Source organism: Cupressus sempervirens, chromosome 9, assembly GCF_028749045.1.
Source record: "Cupressus sempervirens isolate cs-2001-9-10 chromosome 9, ASM2874904v1, whole genome shotgun sequence".
Taxonomy (NCBI): domain Eukaryota; kingdom Viridiplantae; phylum Streptophyta; class Pinopsida; order Cupressales; family Cupressaceae; genus Cupressus; species Cupressus sempervirens.
The window spans coordinates 474,345,156-474,357,943 of NC_143126.1; positions in this window are offsets into that span (position 1 = coordinate 474,345,156).

Sequence of the window (12,788 nt, forward strand, 5' to 3'; positions counted from 1 at the left end):
TCCTCACTACCTTAGTGGCTTGGTCATAGTTTTTTGCTATGGCTTCAAGTAGGTCAAAATCCATAAACACGCTGGGGACAACAAGCTTCCCAAGATCAAAATTCCAAATATTGGCATGAGGGGCATATAACTTTCTCTCTGCAAACCATTTTTTGAATAAACTCAAACCAGTTTGAGCAGTTTGAGCATCCCGGACCCAATTACCCTTATCATACAATCCATCAGCTACCCTAAGCCTAGGGTTGAGTGAGGTTAACCTCTTAACTTGCACCGTTTCTAAAGTGGACTCAAGAAGTAACTCAAGCAAATCATCATGCACATTTCTATCCAGGTAGTTTACTGCACCTGTAAATCCCTTCTTAGGAGGCATCTTGGGCTATCCTTTCTAAAACTTAAAAGCTCACAAAGATGATGGTAGTTTTACTTACTTGAATTTTGTCTCAATTCTCTTTTGTATTCCTGCAAAATTTCAGCGAACAGATAACTTGACAATTTTTTATCAACCTTGGCATGCTTTTCTTTCAGTAATAGCTTCTGCACAAGAATGGCTTCAAATCTTTTCTCGCGTGAAATGAAACTGATGCAATCTCTCTGTATTATGCTCTGTTTTTCCTCACGGACGAAGCTTTCTTGTCTAATTAATACAGAGAGTGGCACTACATTTTTTATTTAAAACTGCGTCGTTGATCTTCAAAGATCCTACGATCATGCGGTACAAAGAGAACAACTAGGAGTTATATTTGCCATGTCAGTTATTTTACCCAATGAGAGCTTTCCATGTACATAATTCTTTCTTTTGATGGCACTTACCTTTAGACCCACTGACGATGGAGAACACGTGTCAGCATGTTGCTACTTCGTTATGCATAAAGAACTAGCACCTTGCCATAACGAGGCGGCGACAACCGTTGATCGGATCAAGAAATGATCGAAAGATACGCTACAGGACTTCTTAAGAAAGAAGGCGGTGGGCCCAACTCGCTATGTCGTTGTAATTATCTTCCTTGCAACTCTTCATAGCGAGGTAGCGAGCTCCATTGATTCACTTCAAGCTGACGTTCCAGATTTCTTGTACATTTAGTCAGGTAAGTATTAATGAGAATCGGATCTCTGCATAGCTGGCACATGTCAAAATTTATCACAGTCATCTGTCATTACATGTCATCAAAGATCTTGCCAATCTTTTGCCATTTTATGGGGCCTCGCTAACTCGCTAATGGTGAAACACCTCAATTTTCCGATAGCGAGGTAGCGAGCTTCGGCACTTTAAAAGATTCCGTGCCGGAAAATGCAAGGGGTACCCAGTAATTACTTCTGTTAATTAAAACTGATTCTGACAACGGTATTTATGACTGGTCATGCCACCTGGTGTAATTATGATATAAGCAAGATGCAATGTCATCATTTTTAGATTTTCACGTGGCCTCGCTACTTCGCTAACGATGAAGTGCCTGAATTTTCCGATAGCGAGGTGGCGGAACTTCCGAAAAGATCAACATTCTGGCTCCGATGTCAAATATTCTTGTGGGTCCCTCTCCCCCTTTTTTATGGCAAATTGCAAAGTGTACCTGCACAATAAATCATTTAATAAGAAAACCTCCGATTGCCGCACCTTCACTTCATGGTCCCATCGCTTAAAAACTCAACACTCGCTATCTCGCTGTACTTAATGAGCATGCAACTCTCAATAGCGAGGTAATGCCAGCGGTAGATCTAATCGGATCTGACGGTTGGAACAAATAGGAAGAAAGGTAACCCGAGAGAAAGGAAAAGGAATACGAAAGCATATTCGCTTCTTTTGAAATTTGAAAATTTTGCGCCCGACCATTTATGAATAGGGATGAATATAGGGCTTATATGGCGAATATTTCTTATAGATGGTTTATCCAAAACCTTATACTTCACTTAGACATAGAACATCTAACTTTTCTATGGTTTAACTAAAAATTTTTTACTGCAGAAAAAGTCAGACCAACAGTGGCTCTGTCTGGGAATAATAGACTACTTGAGTCTATGCAAGGATTCAGAATCTATGGGAGACCAGACCACACATCCGGGAAATGACAACTTCTTCAGAGAGCACAGAGCAACACACAAAAACAAAAACTCAGACTGTACAAGGATTTACAGAAAACAGGACGCCAGGAAAACCTAAAACTATTGTTCATGGAAGAAAATAAGTATTTTTTCAAGAAAAATACCTCTTCAAGAACTGTCCATGAACTGGAAATTCAAGAATATTATCAAACATATCTTTGATTATGTAAGAATCTTCACCCCAAGCATTCTCAATGAGATATGGGCCTAACCAAATGGGATCAAATTTGCCATGTTTTCCTTTATCTTCAATTCTGGCGTTCCACATTAAGACTAGGTCTCCATTTTCAAATTTCTTGTTTACAGTTCTTTTATCATAGAGTGCTTTGACTTGTAACTGCAATTTTTGGTTTCTCAGAGATGCTTCTCTTCTGGCTTCGGTCAATCCTACCAGTTCATTCATTCTTTCTTTCATTTCATCAGTAGTATCTTCATCATATGACTGGATGTAATTGTATAATCCCATCAAATTGTTCTGGGGCATTCTAGCTTGAATTCCATACACTAAATCAAATGGAGCCACCCCAATTGCCTTCTTTACAGTTACTCTGTCAGCCCATATTGCCAACTGTAACTTGGAATCCCATGCCCTTTTATTATCGTCCAAGGTTCTCTTAATGATTTTCAACAGGCTTTTATTTGTGGACTCAGCTTGTCCATTCCCTTGTGGATGATATGAGGCAGATGTTGTTCTTGTCATTCCATATTTATCACAAAACTTGATGAATTCCTCAGACCTAAAACACATAGCATTATCTGTGACAACTTTCTGTGGACATCCAAATCTGGAAATGATATTATTCAATAAGAAATTATTTACCACTTTACTCGTTGCATTTCTGGTAGGGATAGCCTCTACCCATTTTGTAAAGTAGTCAGTAGCAACCAGAATCCAAGAATAGCTAGTACTGGACTTGGGAAAAATTTCTCCTATGAAGTCCAGACCCCATTTTTGAAAAGGTGCTTTAGTTTCAACTGGCTTCAGTGGAGTATTTCCTGAGAATTTCAGCTTCCCAGCAAACCTCTGACAAGGATCACATTTTTTAACCATAACTTGAGCATCTTTGAACAAAGTGGGCCACCAAAAACTAGCTCTCATTATCTTATGCACAGTAGTTTTGGCCATGTAATGTCCTCCACATACTCCAACATGCATTTCTTTCAAAATCTCTTTTGCCCTTTCTCTGTCAACACATTTCAACAGAACTCCTTCAAAGTTTCTCCACCATAAGTTATTTTGAACAATTACATACCTGATGGCTTGCAATTTAATATTCCTTTTTTTATTATCAGGCAGATGGGGAGGAACTTCCATGTGTTCCAAATAATGTATAACATTAATGTACCAGTCACACTGGTCCATGTCGCATAAATCAGTTCTGAAATCATCATTTACTAGGTTTATCTGATTAGCTTCCAGGTTAGTTTCGGCTATAAGTTTGGCCAAACCTTGACCTCTTACTAACTTAGTTATCTGCATATCAATGTTAAATTCTTGGATTCTATTGATCCATCTGCATCTCCTTCTTGACACTTCCTGCTGAGAGAAAATATCTTTAACTGCAGCACTAGGTACAAAGGCAATAATAGTAGCACCTACCAAATAACTTCTGAATGCTTTTACAGCCTTTACCAAAGCATATGCTTGTTTTTCATTTATTTCATACTTCAGTTCAGCATGTTGCAGGGATTTGCTAAAAAAGGCAATAGGCTATTCATACCCTTCTTGGTTTTTCTGTAATAAAACTGCAGCCACAGTATGAAATGATGCAAAAGAAAAAATATGCATGGGTTTTGTATAATCTGGGGTCCTCAACACTGGAGCATTTTTTATCACGGTTTTTATATCCTGAAATGCCTGTGAAGGTTCACCATTCCAATCTATAACAGCTCCTTTCTTGAGCATTTTTGAAATGGGTCTACTGATTTTAGCGAAATTGGTAACAAACCTCCTCAGAAAGTTAACCTGGCCAAAAAAGGACTGTATACCTTTCACGTTTTTAGGTTTAGGGACTTTATCAATAGCTATTACTCTTTTTGGGTCTATTTTTACCCCATCCTTGGACACTATGTGTCCTAATAACTTTCCTTCTGTGACCCCAAACGAGCATTTCTTTGGGTTTAGGGATACCCCATATTCCAGGGCTTTTATAAAAAAAATTTCAAAATGTTTGCAGTGATCTTCAGCCTTGTTAGAATACACTGTAAGATCATCCTGGTACACAACCATAAATTTGTCAATATATTCATGAAATGCTACATCCATGGCTCTTTGGAAAGTAGCTCCTGCATTAATCAAGCCAAAAGGCATCCTCACATACACATATGTTCCCCAAGGGGTTGTGAAGGCTGTTTTGAACTGTTCACTTTCTTTTACCAGAACTTGATTATATCCAGAAAAGCCATCCATCATTGACATCAATTCAGAGCCGGTCACTTGTTGCAACATGGCTTCCATATTAGGTAAGCCATAATTATCTTTTAGAGATGCAATGTTTAGATTTCTAAAATCCACACAAAGCCTAATATCTCCATTCTTTTTTCTTACAGGAACAAGGTTTGAAACCCAAGTGGAATGCCTAATTGGTTTGATTATTCCACCATCTCTCAGTTTTGTCAGTTCTTCCTGCATTTTTGGGGCAAGGGTAGGATTGATTGGCCTCTGTTTTTGCCTAAAAGGTTTTACATTTTCTTTCAACGGTATGACATGCTGGAAAAGGTCCTCCCTATAAGCTTTAAGGTCATCATATGACCAAGCAAAAACATGCCTGTACTTTCTAAGTAGGTCAATCAATGCTTTTCTGATTTGAACTGGCAGATCTTGGCCAATGTAAACCTTTTTAGGGAATTCATCCGTTCCCAAATTCATTTCTTCTAGCTCCTGTGGTTTGGGGTCCTTTATTTTCGATTTTACTCTGTCTTGGTTATCAAAAATATTCTCCAAGACTACCAACCTCTTAGGCATCTTATTTGTTTTTAATTGCATGATTTCTTGACCAAAAATGGTTTCCTTCCCATTTATGGTTTCAATCAGTCCATTGCAGTCCATCTCCTACCCATGGTATTTGTCTTCATTTAGCAAAAAATTTGTGATATCTTTGTCATCTTCAAACACCTGCCAATTGTCAATGTTGTCAGGTATAGAAGGTCTATTTTGAACCTCAATCTGGGAGATTCCTACAAATGATATTTCTTTTGGTTTGATAGCTACATTGGCTAGAAGATCAGCCATTTTATTCTGGGTTCTATCTCTCCATAAGATCCCAAATGCATCAAAGAATTCTATTTGATCCCAGACCGCATTTCTATATTGTTTTAATCTCCTATTTTTTGAGGAGCATGTTCCTTTAATCTGAGAGATGATCAATTCAGAATCCTCTATGACACACAATTTCTTAATTTTGTGGTGTGTGGCCACTTTGAGACCTAGCAGCAATGCTTCATATTCAGCAATGTTATTAGTGCAAGCAAACTTCAAGGTGAATGAATACCTGAAGGTGTTATTTTCAGGGGACACAAAGACTACACCTGCCCCTGCACCCTCTTTAGAACTAGCCCCATCAAAGAACATTGTCCACAATTTTGGTGAATTCATGCAACATTCAACCTCATTTTCAATGATATCAGGTAAGTTTTCCACTTCCTGAATAATTAATTCAGCCCTGAAAGCATTAATCCCAGTGTCTAAGAAACAGGTGGTATCTTTGTCAATTTCTTCACCTAAGATGTGGTTAACCCTCGGTTCCCTATTTACCCTGACAGCTTTGTCCCCTATATGGAAAGTGGCATAAGTAAGGTCACATTGTAGGCTTCCCCCCATGGCGGCACTCCATTTTTTGGAAAGTAGCATCCCGTAGTGTGGGGGTATATCCACTACAAGGACAGACATGGTTAATTCTACCTCAGGAAATGCAGCCAGTTTGAATGGTAAGGCATTTATAGTACCTATTACTGGAACCTCTCTAGCATCCATCCCTCGGCATCTACCTTGCTTAGTATCCACCTTCAATCCTAGGGCTTCCATTAATTTAAAAGGCATTATAGTGTTGGAAGCTCCAGAATCTATCATACAATTTTTCAAGGTTTTCCCTTTTATGATTAGACTAAGGAAAAAGGGATCAATATCTTGCATGAACGCAACTGATGAATCATCTAAGAACATCTGAGAAATCTGGGATATAATACCATTGTCCTCTATTATTAATGGGGTCTGTTGGGCTACAGCTTGATTATCAATACTATTGTTGTTTGCTATTCCACCCAACCATGACAAAGCCTTATTTTTATGCTCTTCAATTCTAAAAAGCTCGGACAAGGGTACTTTCACAGTAATTTGAGATAACATGGAAATCATATCAACAGGTTCAACCACAGTAGGTTTTACAATAGTACCTGGAATCAGAGTCTTTTGAGTAGTGGGTACCGCTTTTAGCTTGACAACATCCGGTTCTGATTTCTCTGGTTGCACTATGGTCTTTGTTGCTTCACCTTTCTGAAATTGAACCTTCTTTTTTGGTTCCCATTTCTGACCCTTGTTCTCCTTGATCTTAGACACATCTATACTGGCTTTCTTGTGTTGATCATCTATCTTATGAGTGGTGTCTTTGATGAACATACTAGATGGCCTTCCTGCCTCATTATTTATTGCTCTATTTCTCAAATTGTAATTACTGTGGACTTGTGAAATCATTTCGGCTGTAATTCTATCAATTTCCTCCTTGGAGGGGATTCTTAGGTTTGTGAAACCTACTTCAGAAAATGTATTGCATACCTTATCTGTATCATTCTTTTCATCATCTGAAAATATTTGCTGATGATGTAACTGGTAAGCAATTCTCTGGCTGGTAACATCATTCTCAGGTTCTTCTGAATCAGAATCTATCAAATCATCAGATGTATTCGCCATATTGCAGCTTATATCATCCTGGTTTTTTTTTTCTATTTCTTCTTCTGCTTGCACTCCTTGAGCTTGGGCGAATGACTGGGCAATAGCACAATAATCAGCAGAATGAGGTGATTGGCATATAATGCACCAAGGTACATCATCATTCATATTTACAGTGTTCCTTTGCAGGGGGTCTAGGGTACCCTTATCTTTCATATTTTGGATCTGGTTAGGAACTGGTTTACCATCTTTCCAATGGGTGGTGTAAGGGTAATTCTGCATCCTAGGCTGTCTATTGAAATTGCTGTTATTCACAGGGGTTCTCTCAGTAACATTTGTCTTATTGAAAATAGTGGGATTCATCTTCTTGAGCATTTCTAAAACATGGCCTATAGTAGGTTCTTCAGGCCTTTTTCCTATGGGAGTCTTGTCACCTTCCCTTTTATTATTATTCTTAGGGTTGAAAAGCTTAGGATCATCCCTCCTCCCTAATTTGCCAGAGGCCTTTCTATTATTTTCTATATTCACTGCAACTCTATAGGCATCTCTGAGAGTTTTAGGATCCTTATCTCTTAGCTGGTAGGCCATTTTTCTATCAAAGGCATTGAAATAGGTTGTAAGACAGACGTCTTCATTTAACCGCATAAACTGAAATAGTTTGTACATCCCTTTCTGAAATCTCACATTGAAATCAAATGTGTATTCATTTGGATTCTTCTTGATATTGTTGAACTCATTCAACATGAATCCTGCATTAGTATTGTCCCCATATTGTTCTTTGAACAATTTCTCCAAATCACTCCATGAAGTAATACTATCATCAGGCAACCTCCTGAACCAATCCCTTGCATCCTCTGTGAGTGAATGCACAAATAATTTCATCACCATGTCCTCATGTTCAACTTCATAATCATTGAGCATGTCAATGAAAATTCTCAAATGTTCTTCACCAGTAACAGCATTATTTCCAGAAAACTTGACCACTTTATCCCTTAAATCAAAAGATATGGGATGGGGGGCACCAGGAATACTGGCAAATGATATTTGTCTATATTTTTCAAGGTATATAGGCTTCTTCTGGAAACCAAGAGCGTTAGAGGTACTAGTTGCATTAGCTTGAGTTAGGAGAGCAGCTTGGGATAGCTGTGGTGGGACAAATGGGACTTGAGTGCCAATATTGGAAGATGAGGTAGGAGCAGATTGGGGTGCTTTCTGAGTCGAGATTATGGGAGCATTAAATGGTGCAGGATTTGTAGGTGGGATAGACAAACTAGGCCATGAATTCAATGTAGAATTAGACTTTATGAATTGGATTTTCCTTCTGGTTTCTGCGGCTTGAGCTTCATTTTCAACCTTCTCAAGTTCTTTTGCAAGGTCTTCCCTCTCCTTTCGAGCCTTCTCTAGTTCTAGATCTAATTTTGATATGGAGGGTTGTATAGGTTTGCTCAGTATGGCTTGAGGCTCATTTATTCGGATTCCTATAGCCTTGCCTTTCCCTTTATCTGGAACTGTTCCAGTGGGCTCTATTGGATTAACTTGAATGGGTTTATAAGCTTGAACTTGAGCAATAATTGGTTCTTGCCTTTGATTTAGGAGTTTTTCCTGTTGTTGAACTTTAGCTCTTAGATTATCAATATTTCCAAAGACGTCCTGATGGAGAGTGGGGGTATTCTCTTCTAATTTTTTATTTTGCTCTTTCAAAGCAGCCATCCTTCTTAGCAGAGTATCTCTTTCTATTATTGCATCCAAAGTGGCTCGCTCCCTTTCCTTTTCAAGACGGATGCGCTTAGCTTCTTCCTCAGCAATCCATTTCTTCAAAAATCCTATTTCAGATTGCACTTCTTTAGAATTAGCAGAGGTTGCCTCGAAATCAGCAGGATCATCTAGATCTATAAGGTTCGGTTCCATATATGGGGCTACTCTGGGATTAAAAAGGGTATCAGATGAACTCCTGAATCCTAGCCTACAATTTATATCTGCTACAGGCCCTGGTCTTGGTGAAGCAATTCCCATAGTAGATACGTCTTTATCTTGAAAAACTCTCTGATCTGGTAATGGGGTACTGAAAATACCTCCTAAAAGTCTTGTATTTTCGGATTCAGAACTAAGCGAAGATGATTCTCTTGCTTTTATCGGTTGATAATGGGAATTTATGGAGGCATTACCTCTAGGCTTCCAAGTAGGATTTGGATCTATTCTTTTCTTATTTTGGTTCTTCCTACCACCTTGGGGTAAATCAGTATACATTGATACATCGGGATTGGCTCTCATGTAAGCCCTTGTGTTTTTTCTCTTGTCAGCCATATTCTCCTTTTGTTACAATAAGCACTAGCTTCAAAACCTTGACTGAGTCGCCACCCTTTTTCGGGAAAATATAATAACACTTCTTACTGACAGAAAGAAAACAAAACACAAGTGGGAATAAAAATATGGCACAAAGAGATCAATCACTGATGTAGTAAGACTGCAACTCTTGCTTGTTAGATAAGACACTCGGATAAGCTGGATGCATCAGTGTGTAGCAATGGTGCTTGGGTTTATATCTTCTTTAAATTCTCAAGTTTTGACACTAAAGATTCCCCTATAGCTACGGGAAAAATAAAGATCACACGACACAAACGTACTTAGTAAGACTAAAGACAACTGCAGTACTTTTTACAGATGTTTTAGAGATTCCCCAGCAGAGTCGCCATTTTGTTGGTGTTTTATTTTGATGTTAACAGTACTAAAACTACTAGGCGACAAAAGGCTTAGTACCTAGATATCAGTACATACACAACCTAATGAATAGCCAATTCTCATTATCACTTGCATATGCAAAGTACTAGGGACCAACTTCAACAAAACCTTAGACGGTTTTCTACTCTTTTGGCTCTGTAAAACCAGGGCGGGTGCACCCGGGGATGGTTCAAAGATGGAATAATTGTATGAGAATTATCCTTAGTTTCATTTTGATTCTCATCTCTAAATCCTCAAACATATAGGTAAATAACTGATAAACACATCCCATGAACAGATATGGCCAAGAAATCTTCTATAGCTCTGCAGATGTTTCCAACAACAATGGCTAAATGAAGCTAAAACAATCTAGGCAGGCAAGTGCTGGCCAACTTTGAAAATCTTACAGGAAAGATAAATGAAAATTGATTTTATGATGTATTTTGAAAAAGCTAGTTATAATATACTTCTCTTTTGGCTGAAATACTTTCGATCAGTGCCTAATCCATTGGGAATTCAGAGTCAAGTAAATTCTTAGATCTAATTTGTTGCCTTGCAACGAATTTTCATCAGCAATTCTTACCAGAATTTATCATTCAAAAATCCTTATTAACACCCAAGCAACCTCATCACATTCATCAAAGCCTTTACTTAATCCATTGAATTAACAACAATAACAAATGGATGTACAATCTTACTAAATTGCAATCAATTGCATAAGATTTTACTCACACAACATCAAGGTAGTTCAGTATTAAAAAGGAGACAAAATTCAGAGAAGAACAGATATGGGGACAGTTCATAATTTGTATTCATTTCCTTTGAAAATGATATATCCTTTACAAAAGACCCAGAAAAACCTTCAGAGAAGAAGCACAGTTCTTTCTACATTCATCCATATCTCAGAAGTTTTGACAGAAAAAGTATACTATAAATTTCTTTCCCAAATTGTTTGGACCAAAAATAGAACTAAGCATAATACTTAGTGAAAACCAAATTCGGACCCATCTTTAGCCTTGGGATCTCACTTAAATAATGTGAGATGCAACAAGCTTCAGGCTACAAAAGGTGACAGGTGTCCCTCTTCTGAAAAACAAAAACAAGAATAACAGAAAGGTTGATTACAACAGCAATTCTTGGCGGGTCCCTTTCTGTTATGCTTCTTGGTTGTTATGATCTGCTCTTGCAATCATTCCTCATCCTCAGAGTACATACCCATAAGGTCTGTAAGTGATGTATCATCTTCTGTTACATGCAAACTCACTTTAACCTGGGGATTTTTGATGTCATCATTGCTGACTACAAAAGTAACTATTACTCTTACATCTTCCTCGTCATCTTCTCCTGACATCTGTTCACTAAACTGATCTTTCCATCTGTTGAAAGTATCATCATCTGGCCAATCAAAACTTAGGGTTTCTCTTTGTATCTTTATTAAAGAATTGGCATTTTCTTCTAAATCATCGAATTCTTTTCTTATATCAGCATAATATAATTGTATTTTTACCAGCTCTTCATTTGTCTTTGCCCAAAACCAATAGCCAGTCTCACTGATGATGTTTGTTATTCTGTTATCAAATAATTCATCCATTTCCTTTTTCCATTTGTCTTTTTCCTTTACTATATCAACAGATTCTAAGGCACAAGGAAATAGGGTGAATTTTTTAGCAAGATATCTTGAAAAATAGAGTGTCAATTTCCTCCGTAAAGAATCTCTTTTATTTTCAAAATTATCTAATTGATTCAATAAATCAAAAATTCTTTCAACCTGATGATAAGGCATTTGAACTGTAGATATACAAATAATTGTAACATCATTATTCCTCTGTCTCCACTTCTGTGCAAGAGAATCTAGTCCATTCTTTTCTTTATTTAACTCATCTATGAGGGTTACAATCCTTGTCAACTGATCATAAAAATTTGACCACTGTATTTTATCCCTCAAGTATGTCACACCCTGCCTCCATTTCTCTTCCTGCTGATTTCTAAATTCTATCTGCCACTCATGCAATTTGGTTTTTTCTGCTTCAAATTCCTCTGCAGTATAGAATTGGGGTCTTTTAGGGGTGTCAGGTATCTCAATAATAGGGGTTAATCCCACAGATGACTGTGGGGGATATGCAATTCTTAATGTACTGGATTCTCCCACTTTTCTCTTTCCAAGTACCTTTTCTAATTGAGATACCCTATTTTCTAACTCAATTCTCCTTTTTACCTCTTGATTATAGGCTTCCACCACTACTTCATATTTATTATGCATATCAATCATTTCCCTCTCTTCTCTTTCCGCAGTAGCCAGGGAAAATTTAGAATAATCCACATTCATGTGGGCTGCCTGTACATTTGAAGTGTCAGCAACTCTTCTTACAATGATACTCCCTGTCAATCCTGAATCATCAGGCTGTGATGAAGTAACTCTGGATCCTCTTCTCAGGGACCACATAACAAGGGCAGCTTGATCATTGTTGAATGTTGTACCCAAGAATTCCTCTTTATTTGGATCCTGGAGCCCTAAATTATTTGAAACAGAATTAAAAATTAATGCGTCAGCAATGTCCCAATTGGGCAATAATAAAATATTAGCATTTTTTACCGTCTGTCTTCCCTCATCAGGGGTTATATTTTGGAACTCTTGAACCATTTTTTCCTTTATTAGATTTTGAATGGAGGTCTCATCCATTTCTGGATGTTGTGCTCTCATATTATTGCACCTTTGCTCAAAAATGTGCATGTTTACTCTCCACGCAAACTGATGGAAAGCCCTAGATCTTACAAAATTGTTATCAGACAAAAAATGCTGACTGGCTTGTTCCAAAACAGGGTCCAATTCCCTTCCTCTGAAATCTGCTGTAGTTAATTCAAAACTTGGTACAGGGGGTTCCTGAGGGTTCCCTTCATCAATCTCTGCTTGTGTAACAAAAATTTCTCCTTGTGACCCCATTTGTTCGAATTGCTCATTGGTGAGCTATTCTTCCTCAACTCTTATTGGGGTTTGAGAAGGTGAGCCACTTTCATCAGGGGATTCTTCCTCCCTTATTATTCTCCTTCTTTTGGGGGAAGGTTCAGGGGGTCTTTCTTCTAGGACAGT